Below are 19434 nucleotides of genomic sequence, written 5' to 3'. Positions count from 1 at the left end.
ACGAAGTGTTCCAACCAGAGAGAGCCCAGAGGCGGCTCCAGAGGGAGAAGGGGGTCCCTTCCAGCTGCCTGGCAGCCCCGACAGCCCATGTTTCCTAAAGGTCAGTCTTCCCGCCTTTCCGAATCCCCCAGGATTCTCCAGGCACCAGTGCCACCCGGACCTCCAGGCATGGCCTGGTGAGGTTTGGCAGGAGAGAAGCGGTGACTGGCTCTTCCGTATGGAGTGGTGGCCTCTGGGGCCACTTCGTGTTGACGCCTGAGTCACATGACTTCAAAGGCATTTTAAGAGGATGCAGCCTGCACTCTTGAACCAGCCTCTCAGCCTCTCGCGTGGCCTGGCGGTGCCTGTGGCCTTGGACCCAGGGGTCTCGGCCCCCTCCCGATAAGCAAATGACGGTGCTAGGGCTGGTAGGGCACCGAGGCTGGAACCTGTCCATGGGCAAAAGCACTTCGTTTGGTGTCCGCAGGGCTGTCCGAATGTGCTGGAAGGTGTCACCTGAGCAGGTGTGGTGAGGTGTTGGCCGGCAGCGGTAACCGTAGACGGAAGGATCGGTTCCCAAGTCCCTTCCTGGCCTGAGCGGAGCCTTCCTCCTAGTTCGTGTTTGCTTTTTTAAAATTTCTTTATTGATTATGCTATCACAAGTGTCCTCATCCCCCATTCCCATCCCAAACCCCTCTCCACGTATGCCCCCATCGTGTCCCTTTCCTCCTGTTCCCGCTCTTTACGCTGTTGCCATTTTGGCGAAGTCCGAGCTCGGGCGACCACGGAGTGACCGGGGACTGAGCGGTTCCGGTTCTGGTTCCGAGCGGCTGCTGGGGCTCGCTCAGGCCCCGGCGCCGTTTACAGCGTCGGGACCAGCTATCTGGGCCCTGTCCCTGCGGACGCGTCTCTGGGTTTGGTGCCAGGACACAGCCGCGCTGGCCACGACCGGCAGCTGCGCGGCGTGGACGCCGCGGGGGCCCCCGGTCCTGACGTCACGTCCAGGGTCCGTCACCCCGAAACCTGCGGCAAAGCCTGCGAGCCAAGATCAGGAATCGCTCGCTCGGGGCCGCCGCGCCAGCAGGCACCGCCTGCATCCGCCCCGGGAGCCCGGCGGGGCCGCCCAGGTCCTCAGCCGCCGCGAGCGCGCATCGAGCCCCGACTCCCCGTGCGTCCCGCCGCGGCCGCGACTCGCGCACGCGCAGGGCAGGGCCAGCGGTCGTTCCCAGCTGCCCTAGCGGCAGGGCACGGCGGCGGCCACGTGACCCGGGCTCGGCCAATCGGGCGCGTGTGCGGCCGGCATGCGCAGATGCACGGGGCGCACGGTCCGGCGACAGGTGCGTCCGGGGCCGGCGTCGCCGCGGGCGGCGTGTGGGAGCCTCTGGGGCAGCTTCCGCCCTGGGCCCTCCCCCCGCCCTCCTCCCGGGCGAACTGCGGGCTCGGGCGGGAAGCGTGACGACTGCCAGCGCCTCGGACCGTGGCTTACAGTCTCGTCCTCGAACCCCTGGGGGCGGGAAGCGCTTCCTTGGGGAATGTCCGGCCACAGGTGCCGCAGGCGGGCGGAGGCCAGGCCACGGCGCAGGAGCGCGCACCCGGCAGCGGTCCCCGTCGCCCCCCGGTCCGCAGGCGGGAGACTGGGGCTCGCGGCAGGTTTGAGACCACAGGCGGCTGTCAAAGCAGGTCCCCCCGATCCCCGGACAGGAGTGAGTCACAGGGGGCGCTGTGACGTCACCGTGGGCGGCGGACCACTGGCCTTACCCCGGCGACCCCAGGACTCAGGCGCTGCTGTGGTTTTGTTGCCAAAGAAGCACCCCGGTCCGCTCCTGGGAAAGCATCCGCGAACCCCAACGGGACGTTCTGAGGCGGAACTGAGTCCAGCTCCCCGGAAGAGCCAAGTCCAGAGGATCAGGTCCGGAGGGACTGCCCAGCCCCCCAGGGGCCACGGAGACACCTCACCGACTGCACGTGCTGCGGGATTGGCAGGACCAGGAGGACATACTGGGGAGCGTGGACTCGGGATAAAGTCTGCGTTTATGGCAGTGTTTGCTATAGAGTGAATGCTCATCTCCCCACGGTCATGTGTTTAAGCCTAATCCCGGTGTGATGGTGTTAGGAGGTGGGACCTCATTAATCGATCAGTGCCCTCGTTTCTTCTGAGACCCCGGGGTTCCCTAGTCCTTCCCACCACTGAGGACACAGCGAGGGGAGAGCCATCGGCGGACACCACATCTGCCGGCACTGACACATAAACACATAACAGCTTGTTTATTTTTTTTCTAGAGGCCCAATGCACAAAGTTCGTGCATGGGTGGGGGTCCCTCAGCCCAGCCTGCACCCTCTCCTACAGGGGTTGGGCCTAAACCAGCAGCCGGACATTCCTCTCACAATCCAGACCCACGGCCTCTTAACTGCTCACCTGCCTGCCTGCCTGATCTGATTGTACCCTAACTGCCCCCCTGCCGGCCTGGTCCCCCTTGACTACCCCCTGCCAGCCTGGCTGCCTCCCAACTGCTCCCCTGCCAACCTGGTCGCCCCCCAACTGCCTAGAAGGAAGTCGGATGGCCAGAAGATGTCCGGTCACCCAGCCTGATTAGCATATTACCCTTTTATTAGTGTAGATAGCAGCCCAAACAGATTGAGATAGGATCATACCAGCACTTACTTTCTAGCTTTGATTGTTGTACTAAAATTACCTAAAATGTTCAGAGGAAACTGGGCAAAAAGTAAATGGAATGCTGTTTTCACTATTTTTGCAAAATACATGTGGGCTAGGGTGACTTTACTCTCCTGGGACAGATGAGCAAGGGGCATTCAGCATCAGGGCTGACCCTCGTGTCTCAGAAATGGGCAGGCTGTTGAGATGCTCCAGTGGACGTCCTAGGATTCGAACCTACAACCTTTCAGTGAACAGGATGATACTCCAACCAACTGAGCCGCCGTCTGTCTGCCAGGGCAGTTGGGCCATTTGATGTCCCTACCATGTTGTGAGTGAGAGTCTGTGCTCTGAGCCTTCCCATGACGTGTGTGCTCAGAACTCACTGGATAATCCAGGGCTGTGTGTCCCAGACAGGCCCCCCATCCTGCCTGGAAAGGTTGGCAGGAGCTTCCTGTGGCAGCTGTTGGCCCGGAAGGGGAGGGGCTGCTAGAGACCTTCCCTGGTGCCAGGCTGAGGGGGGACTTCCTGGGAAACCTGGCCACGGGCAGGCGGGGGCCAAGCCAGCTGCCAGCTGCCAGCCTGGCGTGGGAGGGAGCAGTTGTTCCCACCCCACTGAGCTAATCCCCTGCTGCCCCGCCCAGCGCCCATCCCCAGCGCCTCCACCAGGGCTGCTTCCTCCCCACCGCCTCCTTCGCCTTCCTCCCTCCCTGCCTCACTGATATCTCTCTCCTGATGCCTCTCCCCACCGCCCACCTGCCTTCTTGTGCCTTTCCCAGCATTTCAGTGAGGCTGTGGGGAGGCGGGCAGAAATTGTGTGGTCTCTCTCCGTGGCCCAAGGAGAAAGCAGTTTATAAATAGTTCACGGTCTGCCCTCTATAACAGAATCATAACTGTCCACAGCAGAGTGATGGCACAGACTGAGCCTGTTCTCTGAATTTAAGTGATCTCTGGGGGTTTTAACTTTTTAAATAGCTGCATGTCTCCTAGACGGGTTATGAGGGGCAGTTGGCACAGCAGCTGAAGCTCCGGCTGTGGCATCACAGGGACCTGGGTTTTGAGTGTTAATCTCCCCACTTCCAAGCAGAGTGGGCACCCCCCGCAGCCTCGGGGTCCTCGCCTGGAAGAGCCATGTGAGTTCAAGACCGGTGTGCCCACAGCCAGCCCATCAGGCCATGCTCCCAAGTGCTGGCCATTGTTACTCAGTCCGTTTTAAGATTAAAAACACACGCTCTCGGTTTGGCTCAGTGGATAGAGTGTTGGCCTGTGGACTGAAGAGTCGTGGGTTCTATTCCCAGTCAGGGCACATGCCCATGTTGTGGGCTCGATCCCCAGTAGGGGGCGTGCAGGAGGCAGTGGATCTCATTGAGGTTTCTATCTGTCCCTTCCTCTCTAATATCAATAAAGAATACATTTTAAAAAACCAAATCTATTAAGTTTTGTGCCAGGATTGCTTCCCAGCCCAGTTCCCCCAGAGACGCTGCAGGCTCCTCGCCCGGCTCCTTGGCCACACGCTCTCCCCGCACAGAAGTTCATTCACGCTTTTAGTAGCTCTTCGTCAGGAAGATCAAACCGTGGCCTCCTGGTTCATAGGTCAACACTCAACCTCTGAGCCACACCGCTGTGCTACTCGCGTTAGGTTTTTGGGAAATATTTGTTGGCGTAGCTTTTTCAGAGGGGTGGGCGTTGTGCAGTGAGGGGTCCACAGGGCCAGCTGAGCAGGCGGCGTGGCCCGGCCCCAGGGGCCAGGGCTGATGGAGACCCCAGGATGGGTGTTGGGGGTGGGGAGGGGCAGTGCTACCACACAGGAAGGCTTCGTGGCGGTGCAGCTAGGCGCCAGCGATATGTCCTTTGCCATCAGGTCCCGTAGCACTGTGTGTCTCTGCAGACAGCTCCCTGGGGCACAGTGTTGCTTCATTTTGCCATTTTCACATCCAACAGTTGGAGGCCTTGTTTTTCCCTCGTGGCTCCTGCTGTTGAGGACTACCCGTTACACTGACTGGTCCTAGGCGTTTTGCTTACATAATACTATGTATTTAAACAGGAAAGTTAAAAAAAACATGGCTTTAAAGAAGCAGCGTTTTTGTTTGTTACAGTGACAGCCGAGTGTGGATAACTGCTTTGTCTTTGTTTCCGGGCAGGCAGGTGGCTGCATCTCCTAAGCCCGTTCTAGATGCTCGGGGGCACCTGTGGCCATGAGAGGGGGGCATCACTTTGTTTTCGGGGCACAGGTGAGTTTGCTTAGCAGACAGTCTTAGTGTTTTGTGAAACAACTAGCAGGTGGCAGAGATGTGCCACCAGGACCCTCGAACGTGACCTCGTTTGGAATGAGAGTCGTCGCAAATATAATCAGGGTGAAGAGCTGGACGTGAGGTCCCCGGGGGGGGGGGGGGCTCACTCCAAAGGCCAGTCATCCCCCAGGAGGAGGAAGAGAGAAAAGGGAGAAAAGGAGACAAGCGCGGGAAGACCAGTGAGACGGGCACAGACGAGGCTGCGGCCACAGCCAGGAGCCCGGAGCCACCATAGGCAGGAGACCAGGAAGGACCCCCCAGAGCCATGGGGTCCGGCGCGCGCCAGCCTCTGGACGCGCCCACCTCACCACCCCCACAGCAGACAGACCCGGTCGGCAGTGACGCGGGGTTCCTGGTGGTGAAAAGCTGGCCAGCGCGGGACGTTCGGCTCTCTGTCGTGGGCCTGCCTCCCTCTCCCGGGGTCACCAGCTCCCAGAGCCTCACTCTGGCCATGGGGCACCACCCGGGCAGGAAGCCGGCACTTCTTTGTGGGCACTCCGCCCCTTGCCCAGCAGGACGGAGGCTCAGGATGGGCAGAGGTTGGGCAGGCTCCTGAGCCTGTGAGGTGCTGCTCTGCCTGCCTGCCTGCCTCCGGGCTGGCAGGCTGCCCTCCTCTGGTCTCCGGACACCTGGCCTCCAGGCACAGCCGGCTCGGGTTTCCAGCCTGCCTGTCTCTCCCTCCCCCGGGTCCTGAGCTCCCCCAGAACACGGTGCTCCCTGGTCTGCTCATGGCGTGAGCCGGTGAGCTGGCCTGCATGTCTCTGCCCCTGGCTCCCCTCCAGGCAGGCTGCGGGCGTGGCTCTTGCCTCAGTTTCCCTCGTGGTGAAACAGCGGTCCCACCGGCTCCGCTGCTCAGTGGCAGTGAGAGGACAGAAGGTGCAGCATGTCACCACGTCTGGTCAGCTGTGCACCCACAGGCAGATGAACACGGGGCCCGGGTCCGTCTCCTCGAGAGAGAACCCCGGACAGTGGGCTCTTGTGCAGAGCTGGCACGGCCGCCGCCAAGCTCTCCCCAAAGCAGACCTGAGGTGGCACGGGGTGGGGAGGGAAGAAATCCTCAGCACCCGGAACCGACTGGAGCCTGTGAGCGGCTGGGCACCAGCTCTGGCAAGCGCCTGCTCACCGTCCTGTCTGTGGGAATGGGGGGGGGGGGGGGGGGGGGTGGCGCGCAGCGCGGTTGGGGTCCAGGTAGCTGAGAGCCAGGCCCCACCACACCCAGGAGCTGGGCCTGCGGGTTTACACCTGAGCTTTACGGACTCTGAACCAGCCCAGCCCACCTGCCCCCGATCAGCCCGCCCACTCGGGGCCTGGGCCCCTGCCCGGCCCCAGACACCGGGTCTGTGTCTTCCTTCGAAAACTGCCCCCCTGCCGCTGCCCTGAGCCTTGGCACAGTGAGGCAGGTTTCCCCTGTCCTCGTTCGTAACAAAGGGCGCTGTTCACCGGCGCTCCCAGAGGCCAGGCAGGCACACGCCTCAGCTCTCACAGGCCCTGGCAGAGGTCCTTATCCCTGCGGAGAGGGGGATGGGCTCAGAGAGGCTCAGACTTTGGTCAAGGTCACACAGCTGCAGCTGGCTGCCTCCACCCACTCCTCCCATTCACCCTTTGGGGAAAGTACCCCGACGTGCCATCTTCATTCTTTACACCCAGTGTTTTATTCCACGCCCACGGGGTAAAGTGTAAAAGGGGCTCCTTGTTGAGAAAGCTTGCACGTGTTGCTTCTCTACCTTAAATCTGCTGTTTGTAAATGCTGCATTGTTTTTACACATAATATTCATTTAGTCGTGTTCATAAGAAAAGTTTTAAGTATAAAACAATCCTTAATAGAGATCAAGCGTTCTATATTAATAAAAGGGTAATATGCAAATCGATCGAACGATGGGACGACTGGTCGCTATGATGCACACTGACCACCAGGAGGAAGACGCTCAACAAAGGAGCTGCCCCCAGCCTGCAGCCAGCCTCTCCGTCCCTCTCCCCTGGACGGCAGGCTCCAACCGCCCAATGGCGAATGGGGAACTGTGGGTTCCGGTCCCTTTTCCTGTGGATTGCCTGTTCACCTCCTTGGCCCAGTTTTCTTCTTGATATGCAGGAGCTTCTTGTATATTCTGAGTGGTAGCCTCTTGCCTGTTTTTAACCGTCTGCTCTGTCACCTGGCTGCTGGCGGGCTCACAGCATCTTTTATTGAACAGATATCTTTCATTGTGATGTAATCAGAGCCGTCAATGTTCAGCCATAAGGTTTGTGCCTTTTCCGTTTTGTTTAAAAACTCCTCCTCCCTCCTTGACGATCTCATTCACACATCACACGGTTCCTTTTCCTTCAGGTTTTCATTCACCTCAAAAACAGTTTATTGAGTTTGTTGAGCAAAACACAGTGTAACCAGCCTGTGACACTCCTGCTTGGAGCGAGCCCCCGCAGGATGCTTCTGTGCCTGATGTCGGGGTGCGTGTGGGTGCGTGTGCGTGTGTGCACACATGTGGACTCGTACAGCACGCACGGTTCTCTGTGAATGGCTCATCCCTTCCTGAAGGTGGCTCGGGCCCTGGTCCCCATGATTCCGTCAGCAGCCTTCAAGGGCTGGCCTTGCTGCTGGAGGTGCCTCCCTCTGCCCACAGTCAGCCTGCAAGGACTCAGGTTCCAGTAAGGTTCCCTGTATGACCATCCCCACCGATGGGTCACCTGAAGAATTCTCCCTCCTCCCCCTCCCGACGAGCTGGACCAGGCCCTCCCGCCAGAGCCACTGAGGTGCCAGGTGGGCTCATTTAAACCAACTCCCTGGTACAGACCAGCTCCAGCCAGCTCAGTCCAGTGGGTATCAGACCAACCAGTCGGACCCGATGAAGCCAACACAAACCAGGTGGAAGGCAGTGAGGGTGGACGCAGCCCCATGAGGGGGAATCCAGGCACGGTGGTCCAGCCACCTGCTGCCTGCCCAGCAGCCCCGGTGGGTGGGTAACATCTAAGGACCCTCTGGGTTTTGTGGACTCCCTTTTATGATCTAGCACCTACCAGGTCCCACTGATCCTCACCAGCATCTCGTCTCCTCCCCCTCTTACACCATGTGAGTTCACATCTTCCTTGTTCATTGTTGCTGGTGAACTTTTTAAAAAAATTGATTTTAGAGAGAGAGGAAGGGAGGGGAGGAAGAGAGAAACATTGATGTGAGAGAAATATCAATTGGCTACTTACTGCACACCCTCTACTGGGGATCTAGCTACCTGGGTGTGTGCCCTGACTAGGACTTGAACCCAGGACCTCGTGGTCCATAGGATAATGCCCAATTCACTGAGCCACATCAGCCAGGGCTGAACTTTGTTAAAAAGCTGTCTTTGGCCATTTTGTAATATTGGCAGGAAGCAGATTGATTCTATGACCCACCGCTAGGGCAGAATCCTTACCCAGAAGTCTCCACTAATGCCTCCGTTCACTAGAAATGGCATTCCAGCCGCACAGGCACCGTTACATTTCCCAGCAGCCCCGGTAAAAAAAGAACAAACGATGCCCAGCCAGAGTGGCTCCGCGGAACAGTGTGGACTCTGAACCAGGAGGTCTCCCCTCTCTTCCTGGTCAGGGCACAGGCCTGGGTTGCAGGCTCCATGCCCAGGAGGGGGCGTGCAGGAGGCAGCCCACAGATGATTCTCATCAGTGATATTTCTCCCTCTCCCTCGCCCTCTTCTCTGAAAACAACAAAAATAAAAAAGAGATGAGGTCAATTTGATGTGTTTTAATTAGATAATATATCCAAAATATTACAAATTAACAGAACATCTTTTTTTTAATTTATGGATTTTTTTTTTTTTTACAGAGAGGAAGGGAGAGGGATAGAGTTAGAAACATCGATGAGAGAGAAACATCCATCAGCTGCCTCCTGCACACCCCCTACCGCGGATGTGCCCGCAACCAAGGTCCATGCCCTTGACCAAAATCGAATCTGGGACCCTTTAGTCCGCAGGCCGATGCTCTATCCACTGAGGCACACCGGTCAGGGCACAAATAACATCTTAAAATGTTGAGACGTTTTACCATTAGTCTTATAAACCGCGCGTGTGTTCCATAAACCCTCACCAGGGGCAGGTGGCCAGGTGATTAATTAATTAATCCGGACCTTCATTCTGCTCAACCCAAGCCCCTCCCTGCAACGTGCAGCCGCCGCCCTCGGCGCCCCACCTCCCGCCGGTCCAACCCCCGCCCCGCGGGGATCGGCGCCTGGAAACACGCCCCGGGGACGGCTGTGCGTCCCCGGGAGCCCCGGGTGCAAGGGCGGCGGTGAACCCCGTGCGGACGCAGCTGAAGCCGCGCCCCCATCACCGGACCGCGCGGCTGTCCCGCGGGGCCACGCCCTCCCCCGTCCGCGCGCGGGCGGCCCTCCGCTGGGAGCTCCCGGGCCGCCGGAGCCGCTCCCTCCTTTGCAAAGCGAGGACGAGAGAGCACGGCCTCCGGTCCCCCTCGCAGCGCAGCCACGGCCCGGCGAGGGCGGCGAGGGCGGCCTTCAGGGCCGCGGGGCGGGCGATGCCCCCGGGACACCGGCTCCTCCCGAGACACCGCCCCGCCCCGCCCCAGCTCGTTCCCTCCCTCCGACCTCGCGCGTGGCCCCGCCCCGCGACTCAGCCTCTGCTCGTGATTGGCCGTGCTCTAGACAGGACGCATCCTCATTGGCTAAGAGCTTCCGGTAGCGAGGTTGGGATTGGCGAACGTCCTTATTGATCCCGCCTCCAGTCCCGGACGCGGCGCGTGATTGGCTGGCGCCGGAACGGTCTGCTCCCGGCCAGGCCGGGGTGGCGGAGACTAGGCCTCAGGCGGCGGCGGTGGCGGCGGCGCGAGGCAGGTGAGGCCCGGGCGGGGCGGGGGCCGGGCGGGCTCGGGGGGCGGCGGGCGGGGCGGGGCGGGGTGGGCGCCCCTCACGGCGGCGGGGGCTGCGGAGACGCCCAGACGGCGGGCCCGCCTGCGCCAACGGCCGCCGCCCCCGCCGCAGCGCCGGAGGCGTTCGTTCGCGGCCTGCGGCCCTCGGCCCGGCCCCGCCTCCGGCCCGCCCCCTCCGGCCGGTCCCTGGTCCTCCGGTCCGTCCGCCGGCCCCCGCCCTCACACCCTCCCTCCCTCCGCGCCGCGCCCCGGGGCGCCGGGCCGATTCCCGCGGGCGGCCGGGCGGGCGGCCGGACGGGCGGACGGCGGGCGCTCCCCGCTGCCTCGCCCTCAGGCCGCCGCCCGCCGGAGGTCAGCCTGAGGTCGGCCTGTCCCCTCGCCCGCCGCCTTGGTGGTTCCCCCGAACCTTGAACCCTCAGCGGCGCGTTCCCTCGGGCATCGGTCCCGGCCCTGCGACGCGTGTGCGGGCCTGACCCGCCCGCCGCCCGGGCCGTGGAAGCGGGTGCCGGGCTGTGCCCTCCCCAAACGGCGGCCGCTCCTGCTCCCGCTCCGCTCCGCTCCCGCACCCACACCCCTCGCCCCGTCCACAGCCGGGTCCCTGCACCTGCACCCCGCCCCCCCTGTCCACAGCCGGTCCCTGCACCCCCCCCCCCCCCCCCCCCGGTCCACAGCCGGATCCCTGCACCTGCACCCCCGCTCCACAGCCGGGACCCTGCACCCCACACCCTCCATCCACGGCTGGGTCCCTGCACCCGCACCCCGTTTCTCTGTGGCCGAGTGGCACTGCTGTGTGACCACCCGCAGCTGGCTGGTCTTGGTTAGTGGGCAGTCAGATTGTTTCCACCTTTCCGGAGACCAGCTCCACTGTGGCCCATGTGCATCCCCGTGTGGGCACCTGTGTGCAGTCCCTGGTGCCTTCCTGGGAGTGGGGCTGCACTGAGGGTCCGGGGCAACTGACTTCAGGGGAACCCCGCCCTGTTCTCCACAGCGGCTGCCGGCCTGGCACCCCACCAACCGTGCAGGGCTCCCAGTGTCCTCACATCCTCAGCAGCACGTGTTTGTTGCTGTATGGGTTTTTTAAAAATACACTTTGATTCTGTTTTTGTTTTAAAACATATTTTTATTGGCTTCAGAGAGAGAAAGGGAGAGGGAGAGAGAGAAATGTCAATGATGAGAGAGAACCATTGACCGGCTGCCTCCTGCACACCCTCCCCTACTGCCCTGACCGGAAATGGAAAGGTGACCACCTAGCTCGTGGGTCCATGGTCCAGGCCCAACCACTGAGCCACACCAGCGGGCTGTTTAATGTTGTTCTCAGTCATGGTGTCCCAGGGCGGGTTGTGAGGGATCTCCTGTGGGTGTGGTTGTGTTTCCCTGTTGACTCATGGTGAGTGCCTCTGTGCTTCCTGTGTGTGGCTGCTGAGCTGTCCGTGCAGATTGTGCCCGTTTTAAAGGGCCGCCGTCTTTTTGGGGAGTCGAAGTGTTCTGTGCGGGCTCAGGACGCCGGACCCTTTTCCACACGCTGTCTTCCGTTCTTTGGTTGCCTCCTCACTCTCAATAGTGTTCTTGGACGCACTAACGCTTTGATTTTGAGGATGTCCAATCTATCTGTGTTTTCTCTTATTGCTCCTGCTTTTGGTGTGATAATAGTAGCCATGGTGAAATCAAAGCTCATACAAATTTGCCCTGGGTTTTTATTTGAGCTTTTCAGTAGTTTAGCTCTTGCGATTAGGTCGTGGACCCGTTTTGAGTGAACTCTGTGGAGTGAGGCACGCTCCGACTCCATCCTTCTGCGTGGGGACATCCAGTTGTCCCAGCTTCACTGTTGAAGAGGCTATTTTGAGTGGTCTTGGCCTGCTTGTAGGAAATCAGTTGGCCATAAATGTATGGGTTTATTTCTGGATCTCAGTCTGTTGGTTTATATGTCTGTCCTCATGCCAATAACATTGGTTTTAGTAAGTTCGGAGTGTGAGCCTTCCAACTCTTTTTCAAGGTTGTTTGTAGTATGTGGATCCATCAGTTCCATAAGAACTTAAGAATTAGCTTTGCCTTATCTGCAGGAAATGCCATGGGAATTTTGGTAGTTGCACTGGCTCCATATAGCACCGGGAAGCATCACCAGGCTGACGACCATGCAGGGGCTGTCTTCCCACTGCTTGATGTCTTCTTCCTTTCACAGTGTTGTGTTGTTTTTTAATATATATATATATATATATATATATTTATTTCAGAGAGGAATGGAGAGGGAGAGAGAGAAACATCACTGGGTATCAAGCCCGAAACCCAGGCATGTTCCCTTAACTGGAATCGAACCCGGGACCCTTCAATCCACAGGCTGACGCTCTGTCCACTGAGCCAAATTGGCTAGGGCTTACACAGTGTTTTAGTGTTCAGGGCACCAGTCTTGCACTTCCTTGGTTAAATTTATTCCTAAGTTTGTTATTTGTTTCTGATGCTGTTATAAGAGGAATTGTTTTCTTTTTTTTAAATCGTTTTTCTCTTCTTTTTTTTTAAAATATATTTTATTGATTTTTCACAGAGAGGAAGGGAGAGGGATAGATAGTTAGAAACATCGATGAGAGAGAATCATCGACCAGCTGCCTCCTGCACACCTCCTACTGGAGATTTGCCCGCAACCAATGTACATGCCCTTGACCAGAATCGAACCTGGGACCTTTCAGCCTGCAGGCTGACGCTCTATCCACTGAGCCAAACCAGTTTTGGCTAGGACTTGTTTTCTTAATTTTATTTTCAGTTTGTTTATGGAAGTGCAACTAATTTTTGTGTTGTTGACCTTATAGCCTGTAATTTTTACAGTTTATTAGTTGTAATAGTTTTTTGTGAGTACCTTAGGATTTCCTATGTATGAGATGATGGCATCGATGAGCCAAGGGAGCTTGCTTCTTCCTCTGGTCGCCTCTTATGTTCTCTCCTTGCCTAATTGCTCTGGCTAGAATCCCAGGAGGGCTGAGAAGCAGTGGTGACAGCAGGCCTCCTTGTCTTGTTCCTGATGGTCTCAGGGGAAAGCCTTTTGGTCTTCCCGCGGAGTGTGAGGTCAGCTGTGGGTTTAGTAAATGCCTCTTGTCAGGTTTCCACAAGTGCATTCTTGCCAGTCGAGAGGATCACGTGATTTTGCCTAACTGCTTCTTAACCAGATTTTCCGCAGTATTTGGTTCTGTCCTGCACCCTCACTTGCAAATGTATGTGGGTGCCACGGTCTTGTCTTTGGTGGGGAAGGGGGTCCGTGATGAAAAGTGGGTTATTTCTCAGTGTTCCTCATTGTAAGCCTTTGATTCATCTTTTTCTGGCCTAAGTCAGTTTTCATTCCCCCATTGTTTGATAGCTTCCAGGTTTTTTACCGTTGTCTTTTCTCCCTTGGTTTTGTTCTTTGGGGTATACATATGCCTTTTAAAAAGTCCTCTCCAAGAAGGGTGTCTGGAAGAGAGGGGAGCAAACATCTGTGTCAGTAAGCCATTTTTAAATGGAAATTCCTCTGTGATCTAGTTTCAGAGGATGCTGGTATTTGACAGGGTGTCTGCCATTGTTCCTCATCCTGAATTTATGGTGATCAAATGGTCCCCAGATCCCGCGCACAGAGCTGGTTTGAATTTGCCCGCAGGAAATGCCTGCCCTTATCTGCGCCTCAGGTGAGGGAGAGCCCAGGGGACCAGCATCTGTTGTCAGCCGCTGCTGATTGGGCTGAGTGCTCAGAGCACACAGCCCACAGCGGGTTCACACCTGGTTCCTGGAGCAGATGGGAGCGAGGGGGGATGGCCAAGCACAAGTGAGCCCGACTGGACTCGCTGCTGTGAGTGTCCGTGGCAGCCGTGCCCCCTGCCACCGTGGGGCCCGCAGTCTTGTTTAGTTGATCGGAAACACTCTCATTTTCCTCTTCTCCTCGCTTCCTAAATTTGGAACTCATTGCTATTTTGACTGCTTATCGGACTTGATATTCAGATAGAGGAGACGAGACTAGACCTGCTGGGTCTGGGTGGGAAACTGTTCACTCCCATTGGACTGAAACGAACGTAGGATTTTCTGAGAAAGAATAGTATATGTACTCTTTACTCGAATCCAATGCTGGGAGTGGCTCTCCTTCAGAAGTAACTGCGTGGCTTGCAGCTTGAGCTGTCAGAAGCGAGCTGGGCAGCCGGTGCTTGGCTTTGCACTGAGTCGCAGAGGACACGCACTCAGTGAGTGGTCATCACTGAGTTCTAGTTAGCAGGCAAGAACTCTGTGCCAATCAGCCCCCGGGTCCCGGACGTCAGTCACGTGGGAGTGATCGAGTGCAGGTCAGGGATTGGCAGTGGGGTCAGAGGCACTCCCAGGGTCGGGCCTGAAAACAGCGCTGTGCTTGGCTGCTTGCTTTGGTCTTAGTCATTCCATTTGCTTGGTTGCATCCTTGGTTAACATTATTGGGCGAAGACGATGAAAAAGATCAATTTAATGATTGCTTCACTTGCTGCTTAGGCTGCAGGCCTTTTTAGTCCTGGAAGCACTCGCTTTTAGCCTGCTGCTGGCTTGTGGAGGACAGGCACTGCGAGGACGATGGGGAAGTACATTTATAGTACGCAGGCCGTCCTGGGACTGCTGCTCCTAGTTACCCTTCCCAGTGGTGCGGCTGACACCGCTGTTGTCATGGGTGAGGAGAGAGGTGCTGTGGCTGCCCTGGGAGGACCGAGGAGGCCAGCCCTGCTGCTCCTGGTCCATTCAGCACTGGGTGTGGTCGGACAGGGGCAGAGGGGTGAGATCTCAGGGTCTTTTCAGCTTAAGGGCAGAGCAGGGAGCCTGCTAAATCCCCGGGTGCTGTATACAGGAAGGTGTAGTTCTTGCCCTCAAGAGCTCAGGGTCTGCCAGCGAGAGGTGGTCGCCAGGGGAGCCCAAGCAAGAGGGTGATGCCCTGGGAGGAGGCAGGCCAGTGACTGGACAGGTGGGTGATTCCGAGGCAGAAGCAGGCAGAAATGCTCTCCAGGAGGTAAACAGGTGCCGGCTTCACTGTTTGCATAGGCAGCACAGGTGAGTAGGTGATTTACACTGGGCTGGAGAGTAAGAGTCCAGGACTGACTGCCCCTGTGTTTCTGGGCCAGGGAAGGCCTTTCCAAGCTGGACATGAGAGTTAGCCAACTCAGCAACAGATTCGGGACCTGTTGGGTGTGGGACACCCCACGTGTCAGTGCACAGCAGTGCTGCTTAGGGTACTTGCTGTGGACACGCTCTTTCCCTGAGGAATAGCCGGTGGGCAGCCTCCTAACCCAGCCAGTGCACTGGCTTGTCTGACTGTTCCTGTGTGCTGGGCCCCAGGCTGTAGCAAACCTGTCCCTGCTCTGTGATCTGAGAGGCCCCACAGAACACACCCTTTGCCTTTGGACTTTTGGTGAAACACGGGGAGCGTGCTGTCAGAGGAGCGGGCGCTCTTGAGGAGAAGGTCTGGAGCACGTCCTGGGAGGCGGAGGGGAGGTCTCCAGGAGGAATCCTCCTCCTGGAACTCGGCGCCCTGTTACGTGAACAAGCAATCCAGCCTTCACCTCTTCCTGCTGTTCCTCATTTCCAAAAAAAGGAGAGAAACATCACATCTTGGTGAGAAACTGCCTTTCGGTACAGAGTCGCTGCTGAAAATAGCTGACTTCTATTTTTTATTCTATTGTTTTACTTACTTTTAAGTTTACTCGTTATGTTTGTAACAGCATTTCACCCTGCATACGGCAGTGCCCAGCAGGGTAGTGTGTTAACTGATTGCCGCGGCCGCTCAGGAGGGTTAGGTGGGTACCGTGTGGACTCCCAGGAGCAGCCCTGGGGTGGGGTTCGGGCGCCCCCTCCAGCTCATGAATGCCACAGCTGCGCCACACCCAGCGAATCTGGCTGCCCCACTCTGCTTCATACTGAGCACTATTTTTTTTCTTTTTGAAAATAATGTATGGTGGGTTAACTGCTTTTTATACAACCAATACTCAATTCTTAAAAAAAATTCAAACAGTACAGAAAGGGTAAGTAAACAGGAGAAGTCCCATTCTCTGTCTTTTATCATTAAACTTGGTGTAGAGTTTCCTGGATGTTTAAAACATACTCAGGTGTACAGATAACATCATAGCATCCTAGAAAGCCCTTCACATATTTTCAGGGGATAGTCACTTATCTCTGATGGGCTGTTTTAAACAATCAGAAATAATCGTGTCTGAGTGAGTTTGCGGTTTGTTAAGTCGATAGGCAGATATAACGAATGTCTTTATTAGTCTTCACATTATCTGGTTTTACAGAATTAAGATCCTGAGCAGAGAATTATGTTAAGGTTTCATACTGATTTTTAAAGGGGCACCTTGGGATTTTAGTTTTGAACGTGCGTCTTTACCTCTGAAAGGCTGCATGGGCGCAGCTGCCCTTTGAAACCAACCCAGGTGATAAGGAGCGGTGAGGGTGGAGTGTGTGTGTGTGTGTGTGTGTGTGTGTGTGTGTCTGTCTGTGTATTATCTACCCCCCCCCCTTCCCTGGAAGGTCCTGAGGGGACAGCCCAGCTCAGAGGGGCCCTGGGGGCCTGTGTTTTGCGGGAGGAGCCCTGTGGGTCAGCTCCCCAGAGCACCGTGGTAGATGGGCCTCTGGAGCTGTGCTGAGCTGGGAGGAGGGTCCTGCCTGTCACTGTCGCCTTGGATGCTGCTCCCTGCGCACAGCTCGGATGGAGTCAGGGGTGGCATGCCATTTCCACAGGGTGAGGAGTTTCTGAGGGGTCTGCACGTAGCTCTCCTGTTTCAGCTGGGCTCCCTTTAGGTGCAGCTGCTTCACCCAACTAACCCAGCTCGCCGACACTGGGCTCTGCCTGGCAGTGCCTTCCCAGCAAGCCCCACTGCTGCCTGCCTGTCATGCACCAGTCGTCATGGGAGCTGGCAGTGGTGAGGGGCTCTGCCACCCGTGCCCCTTCCCTCCAGACTGAGCGCACAGGAAAGAGTGGGGCCAGCCTCGCTCAGAGCTTCAGAGCCCGACCGTGCTGCTGTTCTGGTGCAAACAGGGAGCCTCCGTTCCTCTCCCACCTGGTGTGAGTGTCCGGGGCTGCTGGAGCAGGTGCAGGGTGTGGAGGGAGGAGCCGAGGTAATTTAAGAAGAACCTGAGCTGTTTGCAGCCCAGACAGGGCGTGTGCATTGGCTTGAGCTGCTGGCCTGCATGGCCTCCCTAGCAGAGCAGGTGGAGGAGGCCTGGCACCTAAGCATGGGGCTTCCTGCTCCCTTGCAGGTGGCACTCTTGGCGCACATCTCTTGGGGTGTGCGCTGCCTGTTAGGTCTGGCAGCTTAAAATCGAAAGCTGTCCACCCTAAGAAGTACTCCGTACGGGTCAGGAGTGTGAAAGGCCACGGGTTCAGAGGTTTGGAGAAAGAGCTGACACACAAATTAATACACAAATGTTAATTTGATTATGGGGGGACGCCAGGGAAAAGCTGCTTTTATTTACTAGAATACACACTTGCCTTTTAGGAATGCAAACAGACATCTCAATGGTAATGTTTATAGTGAACAGTGAGATTATCAGGTTTGGGGGAGTTTGCTTTAGGCCCATTCTTGGCAAACCGGCTCTTGAGCCACACTTGGCTCTTTGGCCCCTTGAGTGTGGCTCTCCCACAAAATACGACCTGGGTGAGTCTATTTTGAAGAAGTGGTGTTAGAAAAAGTTTAAGTTTAAAAAGTTGGCTCTCAAAAGAAATTTTAGTCTTGTACTGTTGATATTTGGCTCTGTTGACTAATGAGTTTGCCGACAACTGCTTTAGGCCATTGAGTCAGCAGTAATAATGCAATAAAATGCAAACATTCACCCTGTGAATATCAGAGGGGAGCCCAAACCCAGCCTTCTGTGGACTCCTTGCATTTATATTAACGACTGTTGGTCTTGGCTTCCAGCACAGGAGAGACTTGTCCCCTGAGTGCTGCCTGCTGGGCTGGGCAGCCTGGAGAGTCCTGGGGGCCCAGAGCCCCGCACAGCCCCAGCCCCTTTCCCAGCCTCCCTCCTGCAGCCAGGCCACTCCCTGGGACCTGCCTGTGACAAGGTCAGGCCAGGGACCAGGCGTTAGAGGAACGAAGGGAGTGGCCCAGAAGAGGTGGGAAAATGAGGACAGAGAAGCCTGGGCAGGGCCCCCCTTTGTCACATCATTTGCAAAATGTTAACTTCCAGTTCTTTCCAGGATTTTCTGATGCCATTAAACGTGTGCAGGCCATTTCCCCTTGCTGTCTCCATACTCTTCAGAGGCTGTCGGGTCTCAGGGCCTTCGGCCCGGATACAAATAGGAAGGCTCTCATGTCACATGTGGGCTTTAATTAGCAGTGATGTAAAGGAGACTGGAAGCTGCATTCTGAAAACTCAGCTCCGTGTTTAGCTTTCAGTAGAAATGCTTGCAGCTCAGATAGGCTCCGGAGAGGCTGGCACTGGCTCCGACCTGCTGGCTGCAGTGAGCTGTCCGAGCCGGCCGCCTGCTCAGCGGACTCTGTGTTTTGTTTCCGCCAGGGGTGAGTGAGTGCCTTCCGACTCAGGGATTGCTAACTCAGAAGAAAACGACCTTCCTAAAAACTTAAAGCATAGGCTAAGTGACTTCATTCCACAGAGTTAGAGCTGAGGTCAAAGGGTTCCATGTGTTTCCCTTGGTCCTGGGCTGTGCAGACCCAGGGCCCAGCAGCTCTGCGCCAGCCACGGCCTGCCTTATGCAAATGCTAGTCCCTGAGAACGTAACAGGGGACTCGTGCTCTTATGGAGCAAACCGGCCTGAGCAGGGAGAAGAAGCAAGGCCCTCTGATCAGCACCCTGTGCCATGGTGCTGCTGAGGCTGGCCGTGGGCATCAGTGGGCTCTCCGTCGTTCGGGCCTGAGCCTGCTGTCGGGCCCCCACGCCTCTGCTGCTGTTCCTCCAGCGACTTCCTTGTGGGACTTTATCACACGTGTAGCTGTTTTACCAAAATGTGCCCCTGTGTCTGTTACTCGGCTGTGTCTCCCGTTGTCAGCTGTGCGATTGTAGCCTCTTCCTCACTGCTGCAGTCCCATCGTGGCCAGGCACTTCGTTCCAGAGATAAGGAGCTACATTCTTTTTAAGCTGAGGCCTACGCCGACCTGGGGACGGGTGAGGCTCAGCTTAGTCTGTGTCTCATGGAAACACGTGATTGTAGCATGTTCTGAACCTCTGATAGCTGCTGAAAACATGGTTTGTTATGAATCAGAAGGGACCCAGTCTGCTTCTCCAGGTGGATGACAATGGGAGAATGTATTCATGTAACTTTTAAAATAAAGGCTGGAGGTTCATGTTCCTGTGTCCTCACCAGGCCCAGTGACTGAGCCGCGGCCAGACCTGCTGTGCCCTAGGCCAGGGCTGGGATGTGAGCCCGGTGGCAGGGTTTCTTCCCTTGGAGCTGGTGCCTGGTGCCTCCGCATCAAGTCCTGGTCTGTAAACTAAACGCCATCACTGGCCGGTGCCAGGGATTCTGTGAGCCAGTCCTGGGAACTGTCAGCCACTTGGTGCTGTCAGCTGTAGGGAACGGGTCGGAATTGGTTAGCCTGGGTCAGTGATGGTCACAATGCAGTCTGTAAAATATTTTAAAATGTCTTCGTGAAAGATCACTTTGGGAATGAAGTTAGAAGTTTGGGTTTTGTTAGTGAATAACTAAAAGGGACTAAGATAAAAGGAGTCAAC

General features: G+C 56.8%; 1 protein-coding gene across 16 annotated transcripts in view; it reads left to right on the top strand.

Moving 5' to 3' along the window:
• The first annotated feature begins 9611 nt into the window (after positions 1 to 9611).
• Positions 9612 to 19434, top strand: part of SUN1 (Sad1 and UNC84 domain containing 1) — a 36357-nt gene continuing 26534 nt past the window's right edge. For 15 of the 16 annotated variants that reach the window (XM_045579758.1, XM_036432601.2, XM_045579754.1 and 12 more), the window contains exon 1: positions 9620 to 9748. The gene's annotated coding sequence lies outside the window, so the exon portion shown is untranslated. Of the gene's footprint in view, positions 9749 to 19434 lie in introns of all 16 variants that reach the window. The other variant, XM_045579755.1, reaches the window with a different exon arrangement.

The sequence above is a fragment of the Pipistrellus kuhlii genome, unplaced genomic scaffold (assembly GCF_014108245.1).
Source record: "Pipistrellus kuhlii isolate mPipKuh1 unplaced genomic scaffold, mPipKuh1.p scaffold_m20_p_113, whole genome shotgun sequence".
Taxonomy (NCBI): Eukaryota; Metazoa; Chordata; class Mammalia; order Chiroptera; family Vespertilionidae; genus Pipistrellus; species Pipistrellus kuhlii.
Note: the sequence above shows the minus strand (reverse complement) of the source record. Positions and strands in the feature narration are given on the sequence as shown.